This window comes from Hemiscyllium ocellatum, chromosome 13 (genome assembly GCF_020745735.1).
Source record: "Hemiscyllium ocellatum isolate sHemOce1 chromosome 13, sHemOce1.pat.X.cur, whole genome shotgun sequence".
NCBI classification, from domain to species: domain Eukaryota; kingdom Metazoa; phylum Chordata; class Chondrichthyes; order Orectolobiformes; family Hemiscylliidae; genus Hemiscyllium; species Hemiscyllium ocellatum.
This window is the reverse complement of record NC_083413.1, coordinates 45,491,085-45,518,901: the sequence shown is the minus strand read 5'-3', so window position 1 is coordinate 45,518,901 and position 27,817 is coordinate 45,491,085. Positions and strand designations below refer to the sequence as shown.

Below are 27,817 nucleotides of genomic sequence, written 5' to 3'. Positions count from 1 at the left end.
ATTCCCATGTTCCATCCTGTTCTTGTAACCACTGTCCTCTAATTGTTCTTTTTTCTGCATTCTCTGAGTTCATGTGTGGCAGTGACTTCTGGAACCAAAGGTCAATACTGCAATCCACAGTGGCAGACTGACTGCTGTGCACAGAACACTGGAGCAAAGAGTATGTCACTCATACCTAGAGTATTTATAGGACTAATTCAGTTCAGTTTCTGATCAATGGCTAGATTCTCTCCTGTTGAAGATGCTTGTCACTGGAGACAAAAATGACCCTGCCACTTGTCCAAGCCTGTCCAGTCCAGGTCTTGCTGCATACTGACATGGGCTTCTTCAGTATCTGAGGAATCACATATGCTCAAACACTATGCAATCACCAAACATCCCCGTTTCTGATGAAGATCATTGATAAAAACAGTTGAAGATGGTCCAGCGTAGAACATTACCCTGATGAGTCCTACAGTGATGCCCAGGGATGACAACTGAGCTGTTCATTCTCACCAGTCATTTCTCAATCAATTGAAGGATTTAACATCCCAACTTGAACGGCTACTGCAGATTTTTCAACTTTGCTAAAACAATGTGTTGCTGGAAAAGCGCAAGTCAGGCAGCATCAAAGGAGCAGGAGAATTGACGTTTCGGGAAACACTTTTCCAGCAACACATTTTTCAGCTCTGATCTCCAGCACCTGAAGTCTCACTTTCTCCCTGTTTTAGCAAAGTGTTTTTTTGTAAATAAACAAATTGGTGTGGCGTTATTTGACAGGGGGTGGAGAGGGGGGAGTAGAAGGGAGTAAAGGATAGGATGGGAGTTATGTACATGCATTAAGTGCAAGCTCCTGCTATAGCATTTGAGGAATGAAGAGAAATTGAGTTCACCTTATTGTTCTGGTAATTAACAGTCTGCATTTGACTTAGATTCCAAGGTGGATCAGACAGAACCAAATTAACACACAATAAGAATAAATCTTCTATAGAATATAGATTTTTCAAAGTGAGCACCACAAATCAGAGAAAGGCAAGTAGTTTCCACGAGTCTGATTTGAGACCCTGGAGTGCAGGTGCATTGATCCTTGGAAGTGGAGTTGTAGGTAGACAGGATAGTGAAATAGATATTTGGTATGCTTGGGAGTTAGGGGGTCATGCTGTGGCTCTACAGGACATTGGTCAGGCCACTTTTCGAATACTGTGTTCAACTCTGGTCTCACTTCTATAGGCAGGATGTTGTAAAACTTGAAAGGATTCAGAAACATTTTGCAAGAATGTTGCCAGAGTTGGAGCGGTTGAAATATATGGAGAGGCTGAATAGGCTGGAGCTATTTTCCCTTGGCCATCGGAGGCTGAGACGTGACTTTATAGAGGTTTATAAAATTATGAGTGGCATGGATAAGGTGATTAACCAAGGTCTTCTTCCCAGGAAAGGACAGTCCAAAACTTGAGGACATAGGTTTAAGGGGAAAGATGAAAAAATTTAAAACGGACCTAAGGAGTAACTTTTTCCACACAGGGTGGTGCATGTATGGAATGAGCTGCCAGAGGAAGTGGTGGAGGCTGGTACAATTGCAACATTTAAAAGGTATCTGGATGGGTATGTGAATAGAAAGGATTTAGAAGGATACAGGCCAAATGCTGGCAAATGGGACTAGATTAATTTAGGATATTTGGTCAGCATGGACGAGTTTGATCGAAGGGCCTATTTCATGCTGTACATTTCTATGACTATGATACTATCAGCCAAGAAGAATGCCTTGAATTTTGTATCCTACATTTTTCTAGTGTGTTGATTTTCTTGTATTTCTTTTGCTGTAAATTAACATTTTCTGAAATGACAGTACTGTATCCCCTGGGAAGCCAATGTATGTTTAACAAGAGGAGAGAATTATTTCCAAATATGAAACTATTTTGTAATCCCATAAAGGTGTGTGGGTGTTTTTCATTATAAAAAGAAATTAGGTACGTAGTATCTAGACTTCTGTTCTTTCCAGACCATTCAATACATGCTGATATCCTACTTCCAGGCACTATTAATAGTGAAATCTATCAAAATGGACTAAGTGGTACTTGAATACAAAAGGATTCAATTCAACAGCCAGGCAAAATACCATTGCTGCCTTATTTAGAAACAGGATATTTTATCCCACTGAACCTGTATTCAAATAATTTCCTGAAATCTTTACAATTAAAAACTACACAAATCAGCTCTGCTGTTGAAGCTCATTACAAAGGTTTACTTTCTATATTCAATTGACTGTTGCATCCTTTAATCATCAACAAATTTAGCATCAAAATAATCACACATTCTGCCAAAACTGTGCTTTACTAACCTGCTCCTGAATTTTATTTTGGTACTGTGGAAAATAACACAGGTACTTCTACAAAAGGTTGAATCAGAACATTCAAATCCTCATTCGAATCATAATTGTTCACGTTCTATTTTAAATTCACGCAACCAATTCTCTCTGCTGGTGACAAACACCACATTGTACAATTTGCATTCAGCCTTCTGAATTAAGGGTTACTGGTCACAATACTGCACTAACCCAAAGGCCTTGACCTCAAGAAACAACTGTAAAACACACTGTGCCAACTGAGCAATTTAAGCTTAATTTTAAAAAGCCTGAAATAAAAATTATGCTTCAAGAAATGAACGGTGAATATTTCTAGACCACAAGTAGACCACTTACTTCTTTCAAGCTTGTTCCAATTTTATCCTAAACTCTACATTCCTGTATACCCATGATTATCTTTCATCCCCTTGGTAATCAAGGATTTGTCTTGCTTGAAAATTTAAAGATTCTGCATCCACTATCTTTTGAGGAAGAGAATTCCAAAGACACTCAACACTCAGAAAAACTGCTTCCTCTTCTCTGTTTTAAAACGGGCATCTCCCTTAGTTTTAAACAATGATCCCATGAGCTCAAGATTCTATTTTAAGAGGAAACATCCTTTCAACAGCAACCTGGTCAAGTTCCCTCAGAATCTTGTATGTTTCAATTAAGTCACCTCTGATTCTGACCATTGGTCTAGCAAACTTTCCTTGAACTGTTTCTAAAGCATTAACATCCTTCCATAGGTTTGGTGACCATTACTGTATTCAGTACTCCAGATGGAGTCACACCAATGGCCTGTATAATTGAAACATAACTTCCCTACTCTTGCATTCAATTCCCCTCACAATAAACTATAAAATTCTCTCAGCCTATTAAGCTGGACCTGCATACTAACCTTCTGTGATTCATGCACTAGGGCACCCAGAACTCTGCAACCTCTCATTATTGAGATAATATGCTTCTTTTTTCTGTCAAAATGGACAATTTCACATTTTCCCGCATTATAACCAAAACACAACCTATAAATATCCTTTTGTAGGCTCTTTATGATCTCTTGTCAACTCACTTTCCTACCTATCATCAGCAAATTTAGCTACCATACCTTTGGTCCTTTCATCCCAATCATTTATATAAAATTGTAAAGGTTTGAGGCCCGAGCACCAATTCCCATGGTACATTACCCAAGACAATCAGCCAACTGAAAAAGACCCATTTTACGCCTACTGTTTCCTGTTTGCAAGCCAATCTGTGTCAATGTGTTCGAGCTTTGATTTTCCACAATCTTTGTTGCACTTCTTCAAATGCCTTATAGAACAGTACAGCGCAGTACAGGCCCTTTGGCCTCAATGCTGTGCCGACCTGTCATACCAATCTGAAGCCCATCTAACCTACACTATACCATGTACGTCCATATGCTTGTCCAATGACAACTTAAATGAACTTAAAGTTGGCGAATCTACTACCGTTGCAGTCAAAGCATTCCATACCCTTACTACTCTCTGAGTAAAGAAACTACCTCTGACATCTGTCCTATATCTATCACCCCTCAATTTAAAGCTATGCCCCCTCGTGCTCGCCGTCACCATTCTTGGAAAAGGGGTCCCCCTGTCCACCCTATCTAACCTTCTGATTATCTTATATGTCTCTATTAAGTCATCTCTAAACCTTCTTCTCTCCAACAAAAACAGCCTTAAGTTCCTCAGCTATTCCTCGTAAGACTTTCCCTCCGTGGCAGGCAACATCCTAGTAAATCTCCTCTGCACCCTTTGCAAAGCTTCCACATCCTTCTTATAATGCGGCGACCAGAACTGTACATAATACTCCAACTGCGGTCGCACAAGAGTTTTGTACAACTGTAGCATAACCTCATGGTTCTGGAATTCGATCCCTCTATTAATAAACGCTAAAACACTGTATGCCTTCTTAACAATCCTGTCAACCTGGGTGACAACTTTCAAGGATCTGTGTACATGGACACCGAGATCTCTCTGCTCATCTACATTACCAAGAATCTTAGGAATCTTACCATTAGCCCAGTACTTTGCATTCCGGTTACTCAGACCAAAGTGAATCACCTCACGCTTGTCCGCGTTAAACTCCATTTGCCACCTCTCAGCCCAGCTCTGCAGCTTATCAATGTCTCTCTGTAACCTACAACATCCTTCATCACTATCCACAATTCCACTGACCTTAGTGCCGCCTGCAAATTTACTAACCCACCCTTCTACGCCCTCATCCAGGTTGTTTATAAAAATGACGAATGGCAGTGGACCCACACAGACCCTTTTGGTACACCACTGGTAACTGGACTCCAGGATGAACATTTCCCATCAACCACCACCCTCTGTCTTCTTTCAGCAAGCCAATTATTGATCCAAACTGCTATATCTCCCACAATCACATTCCTCTGCATTTTGTACAATAGCCTACTGTGGGGAACCTTCTCAAAGAACTCAATAAGGTTTGTGAGGTACGACCTACCCATCACAAAACCATGCTGACTATCCCTAATCAAATTATTCTTTTCTAGATGATTATAAATTCTCTCTCTTATAACGTTTTTGAACACTTTGCCAACAACTGAAGTAAGGCTCACTGGTCTATAATTACCAGGATTGTATCTACTCCCCTTCTTGAACAGGGGAACCACATTTGCTATCCTCCAGTCTTCTGGCACTATTCCTGTTGACAGTGACGATTTAAAGATCAATGCCAAAGGCTCGGCAATCTCTCCCTGGCTTCCCAAAGGATCCTAGGATAAACCCTATCCGGCCCAGGGGACTTATCTATTTTCACACACTGCAGGATTTCTAATACCTCTTCCTTGTGAACCTCAATCACACCTAGTAGCCTGTATCTCAGTAATCTCCTCGACAACATTGTCATTTCCTAGAGTGAATACTGTTGAAAAATATTCATTAAGTGCTTCCCCTATCTCCTCTGACTCCATACACAACTTCCTACTACCATCCTTGATTGACCCTAATCTTCCTCGTCATTCTTTTATTACTTAAATACCTATAAAAAGCCTTAGGGTTTACACTGATCCTATCCACCAACAACTTCTCATGTCTCCTCCTGGCTCTTCTGAGTTCTCTTTAGGTCTTTCCTGGCTACCTTGTAACCCTCAAGCGCCCGAACTGAGCCTTCATATCTCATCCTAACATAAGCCTTCTTCTTCCTCTTGACCAGAGATTCCACTTCCTTCGTAAACCATGGCTCCCGCTCTCTACAGCTTCCTCCCTGCCTGACAGGTACATACTTATCTAGGACACACAGGAGCTTTTCCTTGAATAAGCTCCACATTTCTAATGTGCCCATCTCCTGCAGTTTCCTTCTCCATCCTATGCTTCCTAAATTTTGCCTAATCATATCATAATTGCCTTACCCCAGCTGTAACTCTTGCCCAGTGGTATACACCTATTCCTTTCTATCACAAAAGTAAACATAACAGAATTGTGATCGCTATCACCAAAGTGCTCATCTACTTCCAAGTCTAACACTTGGCTGGGCTCATTACCCAGTACCAAATCTAATGTGGCTTCGCCCCTTGTTGGCCTGTCTACATACTGTGTCAGGAAGCGCTCCTGCACACACTGGACAAAAACTGACCCATCTATAGTACTATAGTGTTCCCAGTCAATATTTGCAAAGTTGAAGTCCCCCATGGCAATTACTCTGTCTCTCTCACTCCTATTGAGAATCATCTTTGCTATTCTTTCCTCTACATCTCTGGAACTATTCGGAGGCCTATAGAAAACTTTCAACAGGGTGACTTCTCCTTTTCAGTTTCTAACTTCAGCCCATACTACCTCAGTTGACGAGTCCCCAAACATCCTTTCTACAAATATAATACTGTCCTTGACCAACAATGCCACACCTCCCCCTCTTTTACCATCTTCTCTGTTCTTACTGAAATATCTAAATCCTGGAACCTGCAACAACCATTCCTGTCACTGCTCTAACCATATCTCCAAAATGGCCACAACATCGAAGTCCCATGTACCAACCCATGCTGCAAGTTCACCCACCTTATTCCGGATGCTCCTGGCATTGAAGTAGATACACTTCAAACCAACTTCTTGCTTTCCGGTGCCATCTTGTGTCCCTGAAACTTGATTTTGGACCTCCCTATTCTCAACCTTTTCTATACTTGAACTACAATTTTGGTTCCCATCCCCCTGCTGGATTAGTTTAAACCCACCCCAATAGCCTCAGCGAATTTCCGCCCCAGGATATTGGTACCCCTCTGGTTCAGATGAAGACCATCCTGCTTGTAGAGGTCCCACCAACCCCAGAAAGAGCCTCAATTATCCAAGAATCCAAAACCCTCCCTCCTGCACCATCCCTGTAGCCACGTGTTCAACTCCTCTCTCTTCCTATTCCTTGCCTCACTAGCACATGGCACGGGCAACAAACCAGAGACAACAACTCTGTTCAACCTAGCTCTAAGCTTCCATCCTAGCTCTATGAATTTCTGCCTTAAATCCCCATCTCTCTTCCTACCTATGTCGTTGGTGCCTATGTGGACCACAACTTGGTGCTGCTCCCCCTTAAGGATCCAAAAAACATGATCGGAGACATCACGAACCATGGCAGCTGGGAGGCAACGCGCCAACCGTGAGTCTCTCTCTCTCTCTCTCTCTTTCTCTCGTCCCCACAGAACCTCCTCTCTGTCCCCCTAACTATGGAGTCCCCAATGACTACTGCTCTGCTCCTCTTCCCCTTTCCCTTCTGAGCAGCAGGGACAGACTCTGTGCCAGAGCCCTGTACCCACCACTTTCCCCTGGTAAGTCGTCCCCCCCAACAGTATCCAAAACAGTATACTTATTGCTGAGGGGAATGGCCACAGGAGATCCCTGCACTGCCTGCTGGCTCCCTTTCTGTCCCCTGATTGTAACCCATTTGCCTTTTTATTGTACCTTAGGAGTGACTACCTCCCTGTAACTCCTCTCAATAACCACCTCTGCCTCCCAAATGATCCGAAGTTCATCCAGCTCCAATTCCCTAACGCGGTTTTCTAGGAGCTGGAGTGGGTGCAGTTCCCACAGATGTAATCAGTAGGGACACTAGTGGTGACTCTTACCTCCCACATTCTGCAGAAGGAACATTCAATTGCCCTAACCTTCATTCCCACTATTCTAAATTCCCAAAGAGAGATTGTTGAAAAAATAAGGAATTTAAAAAGAACTCGTTACCTTACCAATCTGGCACACAGATCGTTTATTTTGTTAGAGGACGAGGAGGATGGGTGGGAGACACTACCCGAGTCGAGTTTCGGGTAACACAACGACACAAATATATGACTTCCCAGAAGGCCTTCGCTCCTCCCTCGCCCATCTCGGCAAATAGAGGCCCGACCACTGAGGTAAGTCCCTTTTAATGCGGGAAAATTCACCCTTCCCGGCAGCCTTCACTTCACCTCTCCTTCTCTCCTCGCCTTCTGGAAAGCTAAATACAATACATCCACTGGTTCCCTTTTATCTACACCACAAATTCATACTTGAAAAGAACTCCCAATAAAATTAAACATGATTTCCTTCTAACAGAATCATATTGGTTCTAATAGCCTCCAACATTTTCCTTTTGACAGTTGTTAGGCTAACTGGCCTGTAGGTTTCCTGCTTTCTGCCCCCCTCTCTTTTAAAATAAAAGAATTTACATCAGCAATTTTCTAATCTTGAGTTTAAAAATTAAAACCAACACAACTATTTTACTGGCTACTTCTTTTAAGATCCATCAGGACCTAGGTACTTGTCAATTCGCAGTTGATACAAATTTACTCAGTACTATTTCTCTGCTAATCGTAATTTTCTTGAACTCCTTCCTCCCTTTCAACTGCTACTTTAGTTATCTCTAGGATGTTACTTGTATACACGAGAGAAGACCAATGCCAAACATCTGCTTAATTTATCTGTCATCTCTTTATTCTCATTACTAATACCCCTTACTCATTTGCTGTAGGAACTACTAATACGACAAACTTTTAAATTGTCATAAACCCTATCTATTCACTAATGTCCTTTAGTGAATGAAGTTCACTGGCTTTATCCAGTCTGGGCTAAGTGGCACTAGACCCATTGCAACATGGTTGATTCTTAACTGCCATCCGGAATCAAGCCAATCATTCCTATCTCAAGGACAACAAATGCCGCTTTTACAAGCAACTTCAACAATACTCTCAACTGAATAAAAACCTAAATGAAAAGTTAGCACCTAAAACTGTTAATGTTTTCAAAAGAGGTACTTTATAACTAGTTTCAAATAAAACCTATATAAAATATGATAAAGGTTCCCAAGCACTACAATGTAGCTATTTCCCAGTTTAGAACACAGAATACAGAATCATACAGCACAGGAACAGGCCCTTCGGCCCAAGCCGCTGTATCGAACATGACACCAAATTAAACTAATCCTTTCTGACAGCCACTGGTCCAAATCCCTCCATTCCTTATATATTTATGTACTTATTTAAAAATCTCTTAAATGCCCCTACTATATCTGCCTCCACAACCACCCCAGCAGCATGCCATTGAGTAAAAAAAAACTTGCCCCTCACGTCTGCTTTGAACTTTCCCCTTTTCACCTTAAATGCATGCCCCTGATTTCTGACATTACATCGGTGACATAAGATTCTGACTGTCAACCCTATCTATGCATCTCATAATTTTATAGATTTCCATAAAATCTCTCGTTAGCTTTCGCCACTCCAGAGATAACGAGCCCAGTTTTTCTAGCCTTGCCTTATAGTTTATACCCTCTAATTCAAGCAGCATCCTGGTAAATCTATTCCACATCTTCTCCAAAGCCTCCACATTCTTCCTGTAAATGCGACAACCAGAACTGAAAGCAGTATTCTAAGTGTGGCTGAACCAAAGTCTTAGAAAGCTGTAACATGATACTCTTGCACTCATTTCCCCAACCAATAAAGGCAAGCATGCTAATGCCCCCTTCACCACTCTATCGACTTGCACTGCCACTTTCAAGAATCTGGACTTGAACCCCAAGATCCTTCTGTACATGCTATTCAGGGTCTTACCATTAACGGTGTACTTTTCCTTAACATTTGATCTCCTAAAGAGCAGCACCTCACACTTCCAACTGCCATTTCTCTGCCCATATATACAACTACATCTATATCCGACATCATCCTTTGTCAACTGTCTACACTATCGATAACCACCAATCTTTGTATCATCTACAAACTTAATAATCCACCCATCAACATTTTCATCCAAGTCATTTATTTATATCACAAACATCAGAGGTCCCAGTATACAGATCTCTGTGGAAAACCACGAGTCACAAACCTCCAGCCTGAGAAACAACCTTCCACCGTTATCCTCTTGCCTTCTATGGTCAAATCAATTCTGAATCTACGCAGCCAAATTACCTTGGATCTCATGATTCTTAACCTTCTGGATGAGCCTACCATGAGGGACCTTGTCAAAAGCCTTACTAAAATCCATGCAGATAATATCCACTGTTCTATCCTCAATGAGCTTTGTCACCTCCATGAAAAGTTCAATAAAGTTAGTAAGACAAGACCTGTCCTGCACAAGCCATACTAACTGTCCATAATTAGGCCATATTTTTCCAAATGCACAAATCCTAAAAATTCTCTCCAATATCTTCTTAACCACCAATGTAAGACTTGCCAGTCTATAGTTTTAGATTATAAGGAATCCCTACAGTGTGGAAACAGACCATTTGGCCTAACAAGTCCACACCAACCCTCCAAAGAGTAACCCACCCAGACTCATCCCCCTACCATGTGTTACTCTACATCTCCCCTGACTAATGCACCTAACCTAGGTGCACATTCCTGAACAGTATGGGCAATTTAGCATGGCCAATTCTCCTAACCTGCACATTTTTGCACTGCGGGAGGAAACCGGAGGATTCGGAGGAAACCCACGCAGACATGGGGTGAACATGCAAACTCCACACAGACAGTTGCCAGAGACTGGAATCGAACCTAGGTCCCTGGTGCTGTGAGGCAGCAGTGCTAACCACTGAGCCACCATGCCTGGATTATCACAATTTCCCTTCTTGAATAGAAAAGCAACATTAGCTACTCGCCAGTCCTCTGGGATCTCTCCAGTGGCTAATAAAGGATACAAAGATCTTGGTCAAGACCCTAGCAATCTCCTCTTCTGTCTCTCTCAATAATCTGAATAGACACCATCAGGCCCGGGGGACCTATCCACCCTAATACTTTTCAAGAGACCCAACACTAACTCTTTCCTGATCTCAAAATGACCTAGCATGTTAGCATGCTCCACACAAAATCTCACAATCCTCCAGATCCTTCTCTTGGGTGAATACTGACTCAAAGTATTGATTTGGGATTTCACCTATATCTTTTGCCTCCAAACACTAGTTCCCTCCTTTATACTTGAGTGGTCCTACCTTCTCCCTAATTGTCATCTTGCTTTTGGAATATGTATAGAATGCCTCAGGATTCTCTTTAACCTACTTGCCAAGGTCCACTTCTTGATCTAATTCCCTGCTTGAGTTCTTTCCTGCTTTCTTTATATTCCTCATGGGTCGTGTTTGATTTTAGCTTACTAAACTTTACACTTACTTATTTTTCCTTTTGATAAAATTCATAACCTCCCTCGTTACCCTCACTGGAAGGAGCCTGAAAATCTCATCAGCAGGTCTTTAAATTATTCCCACACATAAAGCTTGATTGAGTTTTTTGAAGAAATAACAAAGAAGATTGATGATGGCAGAGCAGTAGATGTGACCAATATGGACTTCAGTAAGGCGTTCGACAAGGTTCCCCATGGGAAACTCTTTAGCAAGATTAGATCTCATGGAATACAGGGAGAACTGGCCATTTGGATGCAGAACTGGCTCAAAGGTAGAAGGCAAAGGGTGGCAGTGGAGGGTTGTTTTTCAGACCGGAAGCCTGTGACCAGTGGAGTGCCACAAGGATCGGTGTTGGGCCCTCTACTTTTTGTCATTTACATAAATGATTTGGATGCGAGCATATGAGGTACAGTTAGTAAGTTTGCAGATGACACCAAAATTGGAGGTGTGGTGGACAGCGAAGAGGGTTAACTCAGGCTACAACAGAATCTTGACCAGATGGGCCAATGGGCTGAGAAGTGGTAAATGGAGTCTAATTCAGATAAATGCGAGGTGCTGCATTTTGGGAAAGCAAATCTTAGCAGGACTTATACACTTAATGGTAAGGTCCTAGGGAGTGTTGCTGAACAAAGAGACCATGGAGTGCAGGTTCATAGCTCCTTGAAAGTGGAGTCGCAGGTAGATAGGATAGTGAAGGCGGCATTTGGTATGCTTTCCTTTATTGGTCATAGTAAGTACAGGAGTTGGGAGGTCATGTTGCAGCTATGCAAGACAGTGGTTTGGCCACTGTTGGAATATTGCATGCAATTCTGGTCTCCTTCCTATCAGAAATATGTTATGAAACTTGAAAGGGTTCAGAAAAGATTTACAAGGATGTTGCCAGGGTTGGAGGATCTGAGCTATAGAGAGAGGCTAAACAGGCTGGGGCTGTTTTCCCTATGGCGTCGGAGGCTGAGGAGTGACCTTAGAGGTTTACAAAATTATGAGGGGCATGGATAAGATAAATAGACAAAGTCTTTTCCCTGGGGTGGGGGGAGTCCAGGACTAGAGGGCATAGGTTTAGGGTGAGAAGGGGAAGATATAAAAGAGACCTAAGCAGCATCTTTTTCACGCAGAGGGTGGTACGTGTATGGAATGAGCTGCCAGAGATGTGGTGGAGGCTGGTACAATTGCAACATTTAAGAGGCATTTAGAGGAGTATATGAATAGGAAGGGCTTGGAGGGATATGGGCCGGGTGCTGGCAGGTGGGACTAGATTGGGTTGGGATATCTGGTCGGCACAGACGGGTTGGACCGAAGGGTCTGTTTCCATGCTGTACATCTCTATGACTCTATAAATGTGGATTTGCTCGATATCAGTTCCTACCAATTAACACTCTCTGGTTCCTGCCTAATACTGATATAATTTGCCCTCCCTCAATATAGTACTTTGCCACAAGGTGCTGGCTTATCCTTTTTCATAAATATCTTAAAACTTTAGGAGCTGTGATCACTGTTTCCTGGCCAGGCTCATTAATCAGTAAAAGGTCCAGTATGGCCCCTCCTCTAGTTGGGCTATCCACATACTACTTCAAGAGTACCTCTCAGATGCATTTAACAAATTTTGTCTCATCTAAGCCTCTTACTCTAAGGGAGGTCCAGTCAAATTGGTGAAATTAAAGTTATTCACTAAGACAATTTTTTTTATTATATCTTTCAATAATCTATTATACATATTTTCTCCTCAATTTCTCGGTGGCTGCTGGAGGGGCCTTTTGTATAATCCTATCAGAGTGATTGCACCCATCATTCCTTTGATCTCTAGCCATACTGTCTGAGTGGATGAGTCCTCCGGTGTGTCCTCTCTGAATGGAGATATAACATTCCCCGTGACTAGTAACGCAACTCCTCCATGTCCCTCTGTATGTCATCTAGAACACTCTACCTGCAAACAAAAATAGTATCCATTCTCAAATCATTTGCTTTTACTGAAGAATATTAACACAAGTTTTTTTATATAAAACAGCAAGAATGAAACACTATCAATAGGCACACTACAGGAGTCAAGCAAGTTTAGTTTCCCAGGGTAAAAACAATGACTGCAGATGCTGGAAACCAGATTCATTAGTGGTGCTGGAAGAGCACAGAAGTTCAGACAGCATCCAATGAGCAGCAAAATCGACATTTCGGGCAAAAGCCCTTCATCAGGAATAAAGGAGGGACTCCCTGAGATAATTATTTTTACCTCGTTGATTTTAATCCTATTGTGAATCCTCTTGTAAGGATGCCTGCCTTGAAGAAGTTTTCTTCCTCTCTCTACAAGAATCTCAGGGAGTCCCTCCTTTATTCCTGATGAAGGGCTTTTGCCGAAACGTCGATTTCGCTGCTCGCTGGATGCTGCCTGAACTGCTGTGCTCTTCCAGCACCACTGATCCAGAAGTTTAGTTTCCCCTCCATCCCTTATAGAAGAAAACCTAAATTTTATATACACCATCTTTCCAAAACACAGAATAACATTACACTTGGATCAAATCTTTGTCAGGAAAGTGTATACTGATCAAAAGGGCTGAAGCTTTAACATCAGCATCTAATTACCTGTAATTTAAGTTCCAATGTTTCAAAATTTCAGGGGGGTATTGAATGCACATAAATATGTTCAACAAAAGCAAAAGTTAGTTTATTAACCGAGTTAAAATGGTAACGTTAAAGGCTTTTGAACATGAACAAAAATCCCAAAATAAATTTTATCCATCACAAGTGATAATTCCTGCAGACTGAAACTGCCCTGATCTGGAATATTAACTTTTCACAACCTAAGCTATATCATTGCTAGGGTTGTTAGTTAACCACTTCTCGTCATTCATTTTGGTGATTAACATTCTTAAATTTACGTTTATAGAGTCATGAAAATGTACAGCACGGGTCCAACTCATCCTTGCCGACCAGATATCCTAACCCAATCTAGTCCCATGTTTTTCAGGTGTTAAGTGATTGAACTTGAACTCTCACTCTTTAGCTTGGAAATTGAATCGTGTAGCTGAAAATTATATCCTCAATCCAAAACTATTAGTATTAATTTAAAATTGCTTAATTATTATTCTGAATGTTAGCTTTAAGAATGGCTTGTGATTTAAATGTTGCTGCTGTGATACAATGAAGCTGGTATGTAAAATTGAAGTATAAGATTAGACATGATGAAGATGCTCAGGATTACAAAAAGTTGTGGGTTTGTGAGTTTTATAGCTGAAAGGAATTGGAAGATTTAGATTTTTCCAAGCACAAAAGAGGAGTTCTGAGGAAGGGTCACTCAACCCAAAATGTTAACTGTTTTCTGCCAGTCATGCTGAGCTTTTCCAGCAGTTTCTGTTTTTGTGTCCTATAATTGCTTATATTCCAAACTTGCATTTGAAGAATGGTCAAATGTGCAAGGGATTATTGGAGTGCCAATGTCAAGCCCCGATTTTCCATATTACAGAATGAGTCACTGCGTTCCAGAATAAGCAACGAGACAGGAATGTTGAAAGAAAAATATTTCTTGGCTGTAAGTGTGATGGTGCAAGTGTTCTAAAGTTTTACATTTGTTTCTCAAAGTAAATAGACAAAGTTTTCTTTCCCTTGGGAGGGCGGGGAGGGGAGTCGAGAACTAGAGAGCGTAGGTTTAGGGTGAGGGAGGAAAGATATAAGAGACCTAAGGGACAACCTTGGTATGTATATGGAATGAGCTGCCAGAGGAAGTGGTGGAGGCTCGTACAGTTGCAACATTTATAAGGCAACTAGATGGTTATGTGAGTAGGAAGGGTTTGGAGGGATATGGGCTAGGTGCTGACAGGTAGGACTAGATTGAGTTGGGATATCTGGTCGGCATGGACGAGTTGGACCGAAGGGTCTGTTTCCGTGCTGTACATTTCTATGACTCTATGACCTACCAGCACCAGGTCCATATCCCTCCAAACCTTACTATTCATATACCCATCAAGATGCATTTTAAAATGGTGCAATTGTACTAGCCTCCATCACTTCCTCTGGCAGCTTATTCCATACATGTACCACCTTCTGCGTGAAAAAGTGTTAGTGAATGTTATGAGAATTAAAACTGTTCTAATGAAAAGCAATATTCAAAAATATTCAATACTTCTTTTGAAAACTTGACACTGATTCTCACTTCTTTAAAATTAAATAAAATGATCTCAGTTTAAGTGAGAAAGCATCTTGTGTTGCTTGCTCTCATTACTGCTACTGCTCAGGCATCTAACCTCAAAAGATGGAGAGATTCAGGAACAGGCAATATAAAGAGTGTGAGTCGGTGGTATGAGGTAGTAGGGGTTGGAACAATGGCAACATGCAGATAGGTCAGACAGAGGCAGATGGGTTTGACAGACAGACAGGCTGGATATAACAAAGCAGGGCAAAAAGCCACCTTTAAAAATAGAAAAATTAAAAATATCACACAAACAAGAGGACAATGTGGTTAATCTTGATAGAAAGCAATCAAGAAGAAACATATTAGTTTGAATCATTATGGATAACATATTTGTATCTGTTCGGCTTTCAGTTTTTAAGTTTAGCTCAATGATCTGATGGCATGTTAGATCAAATGATAATTATTTGCATTTATGATCTTTTGAATTCCAAAATCATAGAATGACAAGATTTTCTACATAATTCCATGTGATATCAGAACGAAAAATAGTAACCCAATTTCTTTTAAAAACAACAATCTATTAATTTCATGGAACAATTCTTCAGACTAACTTTATATATCAGAATTATTGATGGATTAACAAACTAAACTAACCTGAATGAGATGGATAGTCATATTAAAAATTATTAAAATCCAGTTTAGAAAATAATTCTAAAATAAAAATTAATGCCAATTAATTTTGAATGGGTGACAACTCCAATTATAGCTCTGCATTACCCAGCAATGAATCAAAAGTAACAATGATACTCAATAAATGTTGAGATTCACATAATACTAAAACTAGACTTACTTCTCAAATATCAACTTTAAATTTTATAAATACCAATGTAAAACAGTGTCAACAGTTTATCGTGCATATTCATTTCCTCAAAATTCACATTGCGATTCCATGAACACCTAGATCAGGCAACATCCTACTTGCTGCAACTCTTCCACCACCACCACCCCCTCATCACTCCCCAAGTTATTACTCTGGAAAGGGTACGAAGAAGATTTACAATGATGTTATGGAGACTGGAAGATTTCAGTTATAAGGAAAGACAAAAGGCTGGAACATTTACCTTGGAGCATAGCAAGTAGAGGGGTAACCTCAAAGGTTTATAAAATCATGAGGGGCATAGATAAGGTGAATTGCTATGGTCTTTTTGCCAGAGTGGGCAAGCCCAAAACTAGACGGCATAAGTCTACGTGAAGAGGGAAAGACTTAAAAGGGACTTGAGAGGCAACCTTTTCACACAGAGGGTGGAGCATATATGGAACAAACTGAGAGAGGAAGTGGTAAAGGTGGGTACAATTACAACATTTAAAAAGACATTTGGATAGGTGGACAGATCGGAAAGGTTTAGAGGGATCTGAGCCAAACACAGGCAAATGGGTCTAGTTTGGTTTGGGAAAGCTGGTCAACATGAACGAGTTGGGCCAAACAGCTTGTTGCCATGCTCTATGACTCTAATTATTTCTAGATTATCATAAAACTGGCCAGGTGGACAAACTATTAAACCTGTTTGAACAAAGTAAAATTCATCCCACCTACAAGGAATGTGAAAGGAAAACTACAACAAAGATTTGTCTCAACTTATAGATCAGAATGCAACCTTTCAACTCTTAGCTTTGCACAATTGTAATCTAGCTTTTTGGTACTAGTTCACATGTTGCACATTTAACTTTGTTTTTTTCCTTTATTCTTTCATAGAATGCTGGCTTCACACTGACAATGCAAATATGTCTTGACCATCTCTAATTGCCTTTGATCCAACTAGCTTACAGTCAGTTCTGTTATAACATGTAGTTCCATTCTCATGCAATCCCGTGTTAAGAAAATTGAATAATAGCAGCACCATTTAAACTAATGGGGTTAGAATCGCGTTATGACCAATACATGCTTTAAAACTTTGCGCTTTACAAACAGTGTCCTCAATTTGTCAATCATGTTAACGAAATGCATGTTATAGCAGAACGACCTTGGCCTTTTCAGGGGATGATTGGTTTGCTCAGATTTATTGCTGTGAAACTAGAGTCACATGTAGGCCACACAAGGCAAGGAGGGCAGGCCTCCTTTCCTTTCCTAAAGGACATTAGTTTTCCAGATGTCTTTTTTTCCTACAAAAATCAACAATAGCTTCATGGTGCAAATTACTCCGACTAGCTTTATGGATCAGATTTAGTAACTGAATTTAAATTCCATTTGTTGCAGTGGAATTTTAACCAGTGTCCCCAGAGCTTAGGCCTCCAAAATGCTCCTCTTCTGACATTACATTATGCCACCACTTCCCCTTAAATAGTTACTTTTTTTCTACAGTTAAAATCCAGGTCAAACATACAGAACTTGTGTAACTTCCCATACGACAAACTCTGCAAATTCACTCTCCAATTACAGGTTATCATTTCTTTAAAAAAAGCAGTAAGCTCTGCAACTAATGCTGCATTACTCATACCATTAACAGTGCACGGAGAGAAAAAAAATCAGTTGGCAATTATAACACTCAGTTAAATTGTACTTCAATTTCACAATCCGAAATCCTAATTTGTTTTTCCATTTTCGTGTTTACCCATTCTTCAGCAGTTATAAAAACATTGGAGTTTTTATGTTTTTTTTAAAAAAAGACTTCATTAATTGGCTACAAGGAATGAGATCTGGATTTAAATAAATGTGACACCTAATTACCAAAAGTGATAAATTTGTTGAAGTCTCCAGTGAGCTCTGAAATTTATCCGACTGCCAATTTATAAAATTTTGCACAGTTATACACTAAACTAGCACTTAGTGAAGTGCAAATTAATCCTGTTATTTGCAATAAGTTGGTTAACAAGAAAACCACTTGCAACTCAAATAACTTTACCATTGTTGAGCCAGAAACAAGTTAGAGTTTTAAAAATAGCAAGTGCATTAAATCTGCATTTACAGCACAATTAAAAATATTTGATATGTTGTCTCTCTTTGGGCTAGACTCCAGATGTAAAATAAAGTTGCACTTCATCTTTGGTCTTATAAAAATGTGAAAAACTTGAAAGCATACATTACTTTTTCCACACTGACATTTTATGAATACTGGAAAGCCTCCATTTAATGAAACACTTTTAATGCAACATTAATGTTACGGAAGTTTGATAACATACACCACAAATGAGTAGGCATTCGTACTGCACAGCTGCTGAGATGCACTCAAGTAATTAGCCAATATTCTCAGACACATTTTCAATAGTTAGCTGAAGAACAAATAAATCTGTCCTACCCTACAGGTGCACTTCAGAATATTCCAGTGCTGGAAATGCATGTGCAATTATTCAGGAAATAATTTTCATACATAAAATATAAATTTTGACAAATGTTTTCTCATCAAACAATGTACTCAGTTCAATTTTTCAAATTCACAAAACATTTATACAAGTAACCACAAAGTACAACCATGTACTACAATGCCACGTGCATTTCCTGGAATCTTTCACCAAGTTTGATCTCACTTACTTTTCCACTTTTAGTCCTTCTGCATAATGTGGTTTTGATCTGAGAGGTCAAATATTAAATCATTACAAAAAGAGCAATTAAAACAGTTTTCATGTGAAATTATACAAAGCATCGACATTCGGGTGAAATTTCAAAGACTAAGCTAACTCACTATAATTATAGAATCATAGAATGGTCACAGCTCAGGTGGTAGCAATGTCATCCATCGAGTCCCTTGCAGCTTTCTGCTGGAACAATTCAGGTCAACCTCACTAGCCTGTTTTTTGCCTATAACTCTGCAACATAACTCCCTTCAGAAGTGTGCTGCTTTATTTTTCTCAATGTCATCACAGTATTGAAATTGCTCATAAACAGTAATGCAGAAAAAAAATCGTATGAAAACCAATCTGTCACAGGTTAATTGAAATCAAATATTGACAGTTAAGGCATCCCTTTATTCGAGCAACAGCTTTTAAACAAAGTTTGTTTTTGTTTACAGGAAGTCCTCACAAAGGTGTGGTTGCATTCCTGAAAATTACAACTTTACATAAAATGATTAGATTCCTTACAGTGTGGAAATAGACCCTTCGGCCCAACAAGTCCACACCGACCCTCCGAAGAGCAACCCACCCAAATCTATTCCTCTACATTTACCTTCATCTAACACTACAGGCAATTTATCATGGCTAAATCACCTAACCTGCACATTTTTGGACTGTGGGAGGAAACCGGAGCACCCAGAGGACACGGGGAGAATGTGCAATCTTCACACAGACAGTTGCCCGAGACGGGAATTGAACCCGGGTCTTTGGTGCTGTGAGGCAGCAGTGCTAACCACTGTGCCACCGTGCCACCCACAGACTTAGTGAACCACTGTTTTCTATTATAAATGATGTTAAATTAAATTCTACAGCATCTTCCTTAAAAGTATTAAAACATTATATCCGCTCATTTGAAATATTTATACTGCTAAATTATTTTCATGCAGCACATACCCCTCAGCCATCAATAAGGCACCTTGTTATTTATCCCATAGCAGCAAGTTTTTTTTTCCCCCCACATTTGAACTGATTGAACATCACATTCAAAACACAGCTCCCCAACAAGTAGGAAACACTTTGGAGTGGTGTAAACATTTATTCACTGGAATAAGGCTGGAACTCTCAGCTTTCTGACTGAGGTAAAAGCAACCATTGAGCCAAACCAACACTTAAATATTGGTAATTTTATTCATTTCAAGAATCATGTACCAAACTTGTAATGCATCAAGACTATAACCACAAATGCGGATCCTAAGAACGCACAGAAAAGGAACGGAGTTACAACTATGGAAACCAATTGATGTCTCTCTCTCTTTCTCTAACATATAAGCCTAACCCAGTGGTGCTGTAGCAATTAGATAGTTTTTTCCAGGAACAGTCATTCATCATTCATCAGAAAATGTCACAAGAATATCAATTTAAGAGGAAAATGAACATTATAGATTGTGAATGGAGTGTTGATTTCGCTGCACTTTGGATGCTGCCTGAACTGCTGTGCTCTTCCAGCACCACTAATCCAGAATCTGGTTTCCAGCATCTGCAGTCATTGTTTTTACCTCTGTGTTTATTAGTTAGCAAGTGGACTCTGTTAGAGGCATTGCCATGGAAAATGTACCAGTGATGATGACAGTCAAATGCCACATTCTGTTTAAGCCATGCAAGTCGACTCAGACTGATCAAGTCGCTGCCCTGAGAAATCAATCAACACATGGTTGCCACCTAGTTTGTTGAGCTGAAATAGGTGCACCAGTGAACAATAATTTAGTCTGCAAAAGGTAGGGAAAGAGGTATTATTCTATTTGTTCCACTTATGTTCATCCAATTGAAACACCTCAAGCTAGGCATAATAAAAGATCTAACTATATGAAATGTTGCTGTATTTTGTTTACGCTCTAATACCTACAGTAAACAAAATTACTAAAACAAAACATGCTATATTGCCTTCCACTTTTTTTATCCCCATGGTATAACAGTGAATGGACAAGCAAGTCTGCTCACAATGTGGTCTTCTCCACTTTGGGGAAATGAAGGGTAGACTGGGTGACCACTTCACAGAATATCTGTGTTCTGCCTGCAAAAATGACCCTGAGTTTCCAGTTGCCTGCCACTTCAACACACTACCCTATTCCCTGGCCAACATCCATCTCAGGCTTGCTGCCATGTTTCAGCAAAGCTCAGTGCAGATTGGAAGAAAAACGCTTCATTTTCCACTTGGGAACCCTGCAGCCCTCCAGACTCAATATCAAGTTCAATAATTTTAGGGCCTAAACTCTCTTCGCCCCAAACCCCACACACCAGACCTTATCACAGTCTGTCGTTACACATACAGTCTCTACAGCCACTAACAGTTTCCATTTACAACTATTCACTCTTCTAGCTAGATCTTTATTACGGACTTCTTTGACTGTCAAACTGTTCCATGCTCTCTTTGGACTCTATCCCCACCTACCATTTACTCCATACCTCCTTCCCCCACTCTATCTTCTGCATATGAACCAACATTTTCCAATGTACCATCAGTTCTGAGGAAGGGTCACCAGACCTGAAACGTTAACACTGATTTCTCTTTATAGATGCTGCCAGACCTGCTGAGCTTTTCCAGCAACTTCTGTTTTTGTTTCTGATTTATAGCATCTGCGTTTTTGTTAAGCAAGTCTACTCTGACAAATGATTTAGCAACACTTGTCAAGCGTATGGCAATGACAAAATGTGACGACGACATATGCTGGAGAGTCAAGAGTCCAAGTGTGGCGCTGGAAAGGCGCAAGTTTGGCAGCATCCAACAAGGAGTGTCGATGTTTTGACCATAAGTCCTTCAACAGAAACATTTGGGGGGGGGGTGAAGAGGGCTGAGAGGTAAATAGGAGGGTGGGAATGGGGCTGGATGGGAGGTAAGTGAGAAGACCTTGGTGAATGCAGGTGGGGGATGGTTGTGATAGTTTAATGGGGAGAATGGATGGGTGGGAAGGAAGATAAACTATATATTCAAATAATAATCTTACTCAAATGTGACAATGACATTGCATCTAAAAGTTTGTGCATTAAAGTTAAACCATAAGAATTGGCATGACAGGACAAGTATTTTCATTCATGTTTTTATTTAAAGTTGAAATCAGAACAACAGTTGATATGATCGATATAATTCTAATGCAGATTTATTCTACCTTTTCTCTAAGTTTATGCTGTATAATAAGCACTAGCAATCCTTACCAAGACCTCATGCAAGATAGTCTAAACATCAAATCATTTGACCAAACACAACCACACACAGTCAAGTTCAATGCTGTCATTAACCAATGTGTGCTCGCATGTACATTCAAGTAGGAGCAACGAGATAGCAACAGACTACTTTGGCCAGGTTTCCTTTCCCAGTCCAGGTTATAAGGCCAATTGTAGATGCCCAGTTGCTGCCCATATTGACATTAGCTAATGAGCCACCTCAGGGACAGTGACATTGCAAGACAAATTCAAGTAGTGAAGATGAGGGCAAACATCTATGAATCTTTAGGTGAAGGAAATGCCTGAAACTACAAGTCTACAAGCATTGCTGTACTCATATAACATTTAAGTGTTGCTTGATCTCATTATTTATCACACAGTAAACATAATAATTGTAAAAACAATAAACAGAAAGGATTAAACAATAGAATGACCAAACCTCAATGGCTCTATTACATGTTGAGTTTACCAGCTGAACCTTAGACAAATATCGTCTATGTCGAAGTACAACTATTGCATTCTGTCTTGAAATATTTTACATGGAGATAGAAAAAGAGAATATAGCTAGACGTCTGACATACCACATGCTTACAAAACTGATTCTTTAGAATTTATCCCTGAAGTATCCACATTCCACTTATTTGTAGGAAACATTTTCAAATTATCTGCATTACCTCAACATTCCATAAATATACTTCTTGCTAAGTGATTCTTATCTAAACAAAAATTAAATGAAATATATAATGCACCACTGTTACATTACAAAACAGTATAAGAGAATCAGATGACAAGACAATTATCAGCCTTGCCCGAGATGCAATCAGAAATATTTAACCCTCCTATCCTTTGAAATAAATACGCACAGCCTGAGGTGAGGAGCCAAACTGCTTTTTCTGGATAGAGTCATAGAGATGTACAGCATGGAAACAGACCCTTTGGTCCAACCCGTCCACGCTAACCAGATATCCCAACCCGATCTAGTCCCACCTGTCAGCACCTGACCCATTTCCCTCCAAACCCTTTTTATTCACATACCCATCCAAATGCCTTTTAAATTTTGTAGCTGTACCATCCTCCACCACCGCATCTGGCAGCTCATTCCATACACGTACCACCCTCTGCGTGAAAAAGATGCTGCTTAGGTCCCTTTTATATCTTTCCCCTCCTCACCCTATACCTATGCCCTCTGGATCTGGACTCCCCCACCCCAGGGAAAAGACTTTGTCTATTTATCCTATCCATGCCCCTCATGATTTTGTAAACCTCTATGAGGTCACCCCTCAGCCTCTGACGCTCCAGGGAAAACAGCCCCAGCCTGTTCAGCTCTCCCTGTAGCTCAAATCCTCCAACCCTGACAACATCCTTGTAAATCTTTTCTGAACTCTTTCAAGTTTCACAACATCTTTCCAACAGGAAGGAGACCAGAATTGCACGCAATATTCCAACAGTGGCCTAACCAATGTTCTGCACAGCCGCAACAGGACCTCCCAACTCCTGTACTCAATACTCTGACCAATAAAGGAAAGCATACCAAACGCCTTCTTCACTATCCTATCTACATAAGACTCCACTTTCAAGGAGCTATGAACCTGCACTCCAAGGTCTCTTTGTTCAGCAACACTCCCTAGGACCTTACCATTAAGTGTATAAGTTCTGCTGAGATTTGCCTTTCCAAAATACAGCACCTTGCATTTATCTGAATTAAACTCCATCTGCCACTTCTCAGCTCACTGGCCCATCTGATCAAGATCTTGTTGTAATCTGTGGTAACCTTCTTCGCTGTCCACGACCCCTCCAATTTTGGTGTCATCTGCAAACTTACTAACTGTACCTCTTATGCTCACACCCAAATCATTTATCTAAATGACAAAAGGTAGAGGACCCAGCACTGATCCTTGTGGCACTCCACTAGTCACAGGCCTCCAGTCTGAAAAACAACCCTCCACCACCACCCTCTGTCTTCTACCTTTGAGCCAATTCTGTATACAAATGGCTAGTGCTCCCTTTATTCCGTGAGATCTAACCTTGGTAACCAGTCTCCCATGGGGAACCTTGTCAAACACCTTACTGGAAGTCCATACAGGTCACATCTACCGCTCTGCCCTCATCAATGCAGAATAGAGCATTACAGGAGGGCCATCCAATTGACTATCAAACATATTTTGCTTACTGAAGCACAAGACAAATCTTACCTGTAATCTTACATAGCTTGTTAGCAATAGTCCCTCTGCTTCTGAAACTTCAGAATTGATGCTTAATTCCAAATTTCAAACAATTTTTCTACAGTACGTACATTCTAAACATTCAGATATTTCTGAGGGAGAACTTATAAAGAGAACTTGATCTGCATTAGATTCAAAGGATTTTAAAATGTTTTTCTTGCAGCTGAACAAATGTCATCCTCACAATAGGCTACTACCTACAGAATATGTTACTTAACTTTGATAAGCCTTTTACTCTGACATAGCCGAAATATCACTGCCTGCTATTAATGCACAGCACAATTAAAAAGCCGTAACACTATATTAAATGACATGCTAAGTGCTTCAGGTCAAAGAATCCCATGCAATCAGCTACTCCAATATTGTGCATTATAATCAAAAGGTGGAATACTTCAAAGGCAAAGATATTTAGCAATAAAAGGCAACTAGTCCTCATTTCACCACAGCAGTTAATCATCTGAATGTCAATGTGGTACATATAACCTTATTGTACAGTACTGCTCATAGTTATATACTAGTTATACTATACTTCATCAAGGCTATTCTTGTATTAACTTACGTATAAAAGTTGCAATTCAATTTTTAAAAACATTATTGTTCTAAAAAGACTTGGAATTCTTTCAAAATGGGTTTCGTCTTAGTGGACATTATGGATTGCCTACCATGTCTTAACCACCTTTACTGCATCTACCACATCTTGGACTACAAGGTTAATTAGATTGTCAGTATTCTAGACTCAACAAGGACAGCGTGGGGTGGGGTGGGGGGGGGGGGGTGTTAAGAGACAAGGAGGACAATGTGGAGGAGGTGAAGAGAGAGAGAAGAAACGAAAAGGACAGCATTGGAAATGGGGGGGGAGGGGAGCAATGAGGACAGCATGGGGAAATGGGGGGGAGCACGACGAGGACAGTGTGGGGAATAGGAGGGAGCGACGAGGACAGCATGGGGGAGGGGGAAAATGACAAGGACCGCATGCGGGGGGGGAGTGACGAGGACAGGGTGGGGAATAGGAGGGAGCGACGAGGACAGGGTGGGGGGGGGAGCGACGAGGACAGCGGGGGGGACACGAGCGACAAGGACAGCGGGGGGGGGACGAGCGACAAGGACAGCGGGGGGGGGGACGAGCGACAAGGACAGCGGGGGGGGGGACGAGCGACAAGGACAGCGGGGGGGGGGACGAGCGACAAGGACAGCGGGGGGGGGGACGAGCGACAAGGACAGCGGGGGGGGGGACGAGCGACAAGGACAGCGGGGGGGGGACGAGCGACAAGGACAGCGGGGGGGGGAACGAGCGACAAGGACAGCGGGAGGGGGCCAGCGACAAGGACAGCGGGAGGGGGCCAGCGACAAGGACAGCGGGAGGGGGCCAGCGACAAGGACAGCGGGAGGGGGGAGAGGAGCGACAAGGACAGCGGGGGGGGGGGGGGGGGGGAGAGGAGCGACAAGGACAGCGGGGGGGGAGAAGCGACAAGGACAGCGTGGGGCGAGGAGGCGACGACAAGGACAGCGTGGGGGGGAGAGGAGGCGACAAGGACAGCGTGGGGCGGGGAGAGGCGACAAGGACAGCATGGGGGGGAGAGGCGACAAGGACAGCAAGGGGGGGGAGAGGCGACAAGGACAGCATGGGGGGGGAGAGGCGACAAGGACAGCATGGGGGGGGGGGGAGAGGCGACAAGGATAGCGTGGGTGTGGCAACAAGGCAACAATAACTGTGTGGGGGGGAGCAACAAGGACAGCGCAGTGAGGGGTAGGAGTCTTTTTGGGGTGGGGGGGCAAATATTGCCATGGTTTGGGGGAGTAGACGATGCCAGGGTGGGTGTGTGTATGTGGGGGGGTGGGGGGTGTGTGTATGTGGGGGGGTGGGGGGTGTGTGTATGTGGGGGGGTGGGGGGTGTGTGTGTGTGGGGGGTGGGGGGGGTGTGTATGTGGGGGGTGGGGGGGGTGTGTATGTGGGGGGGGTGTGTATGTGGGGGGTGGGGGGTGGGAAAGGTGGAGATATCAGGTTGGGGGCGGGGGGCGTGGGAAGGGACATTAAATGCCAGGGGATGTGGTGGGGCGGGGGAACGGTAGTAGATGCCAGGAGGGGGAGAAGAGGGACAGTAGGTGCTGTTGGGTGGGGGTGGGGGTGGGGGTGGGGGTGGGGGTGTGAAGAGAAGATGCCGGTGGGGGAAACAGAAGGGAGAGGGAGAGTAGATAACGGGGTGGCGGGAGAGGAGGTTAGGGCGATACCTGGGGCACCTGCGTGTGGAGCAGGATGTGGGGGAAGAGGGGAGGGGATGTGAGGGAAGTAGGGGATACCTCGAGCGGGTGAGTGGGTGGGTGAGCGGGGGAGTGAGGTGGGAGGGATGTTATCGGCGGAGCCCGGCAGTATCTAACCTGAGAATGAGTGGCCGCGACTCCGGCCCTCCGCACTCGTTATGGTGGAGGGGTTTCCTGTCGCTCTTACCCGAGTCGCCCCCTCAGTATTGAATCATGGCCTTGGGTTATGACTGTAACTCGGTTTAATAATAACGGCGGCGTTGAGCTGTATTAGTCACCGCTCCTGCTGGACCGTTAGTCAGTGACGGCGGAACAGCCGCTCGCGCTCGCTCTCTCCGACCACACCCAGGACCCGGCACCCTGGCAACCGAGACCTGCCAAAGGCGGAGCATACTGGGGGGGAATCTCACACCCCCAATCCACAAAAAAACAACACAACTACAGATCCAAACAAAAAAATACGATCTGTACTCAGCATCACAATAATCATCTACCACTGTGCAATCGTCTCCATTTGTTCACAAATTATTCAAGTTGTTTCCAAACGCCGAAATATTCAGACTATCCCCTCCGCCAGATAGAAAGTCTTTTGGCCCGAAAACAGCTCAAGAATAGACTGGAGGTGGAATAGGCAGATTCACAAAAAAAGACAACGGTTGCACAGCAAAATGGGCAACTGTAATATAAATGCCTAACATTTATTATGATAAGCTTGTGTGTTTTTCATGGCTCTTCATCATTGGGAATGCAAACCCCAGCTCAAGGCGTGGAATTCATCTATCTTTGGGAAATGGAAGACAGTTGAGATCTAAAGCAGAAAACCCAATTCTAGAAAACGTTAAAACAGTGACATTCACTTCCGTTATTATAGTTTAGAATGTGAACCTCTTTTGCTTGAAACTGCTACTTTTAATAGACAGATGGATTCCCTTGGACCTCGAAGCTTCCAGTTGATTGGTGGTTACCATGGGGATTAAGGCATTGACGTAGAGCGGTGGTCGGGGTCTGCAGCTCCTGACAGCTTTAACCCTGGAGAGAGCGGCATGGGCTGCAGCAGCAAACACACACACACACACAATCAGAGCGTGAACCATAGTCAGTCCACCACAACCATGGCCAGCCCTTTGCACAGAGCATTACATTAACACTTCCAATCATTGTAGACCTTCAAATCCTCAAAAAAGAATTAGCTTAAAGCCTCATGAAGTCAGATGAAGGACTCAAATTGACCGGACCACAGATACATATATACCTAGTGCATCAAAATACGCTTACATTTTCCTTTGTTTCACCCGTAACATTGTTCACTTGTCGAATTGAAACGCGCGCACAACATCCAAAAGTACAGATGTGCAAGGAGTGTAAATCTGAAATAAAAACAGTACCGGAAATACTTATCATGTTTTAGAACTGCCTGAAATATAACCTTCCCATCTTTTCAGACGAAGGTGAATTTGCTGTGCATTTTCAGCATATTGGGACAATGTTTCTCTATTGTCAAACACAAAGCACGTCGAAGTATTCAGATGA

At 42.0% G+C, this 27,817-nt stretch overlaps 1 protein-coding gene across 2 annotated transcripts in view; it reads right to left on the bottom strand.

The window, feature by feature from the left end:
- LOC132821884 (guanine nucleotide-binding protein subunit beta-4) overlaps positions 1-26,634 on the bottom strand; it is an 86,689-nt gene extending 60,055 nt beyond the window's left edge. Inside the window, exon 1 of one of the 2 annotated variants that reach the window (XM_060834802.1) lies at positions 26,405-26,634. The gene's annotated coding sequence lies outside the window, so the exon portion shown is untranslated. The remainder of the gene's footprint in view (positions 1-26,404) is intronic. The other variant, XM_060834803.1, reaches the window with a different exon arrangement.
- Positions 26,635-27,817: the final 1,183 nt, after the last annotated feature.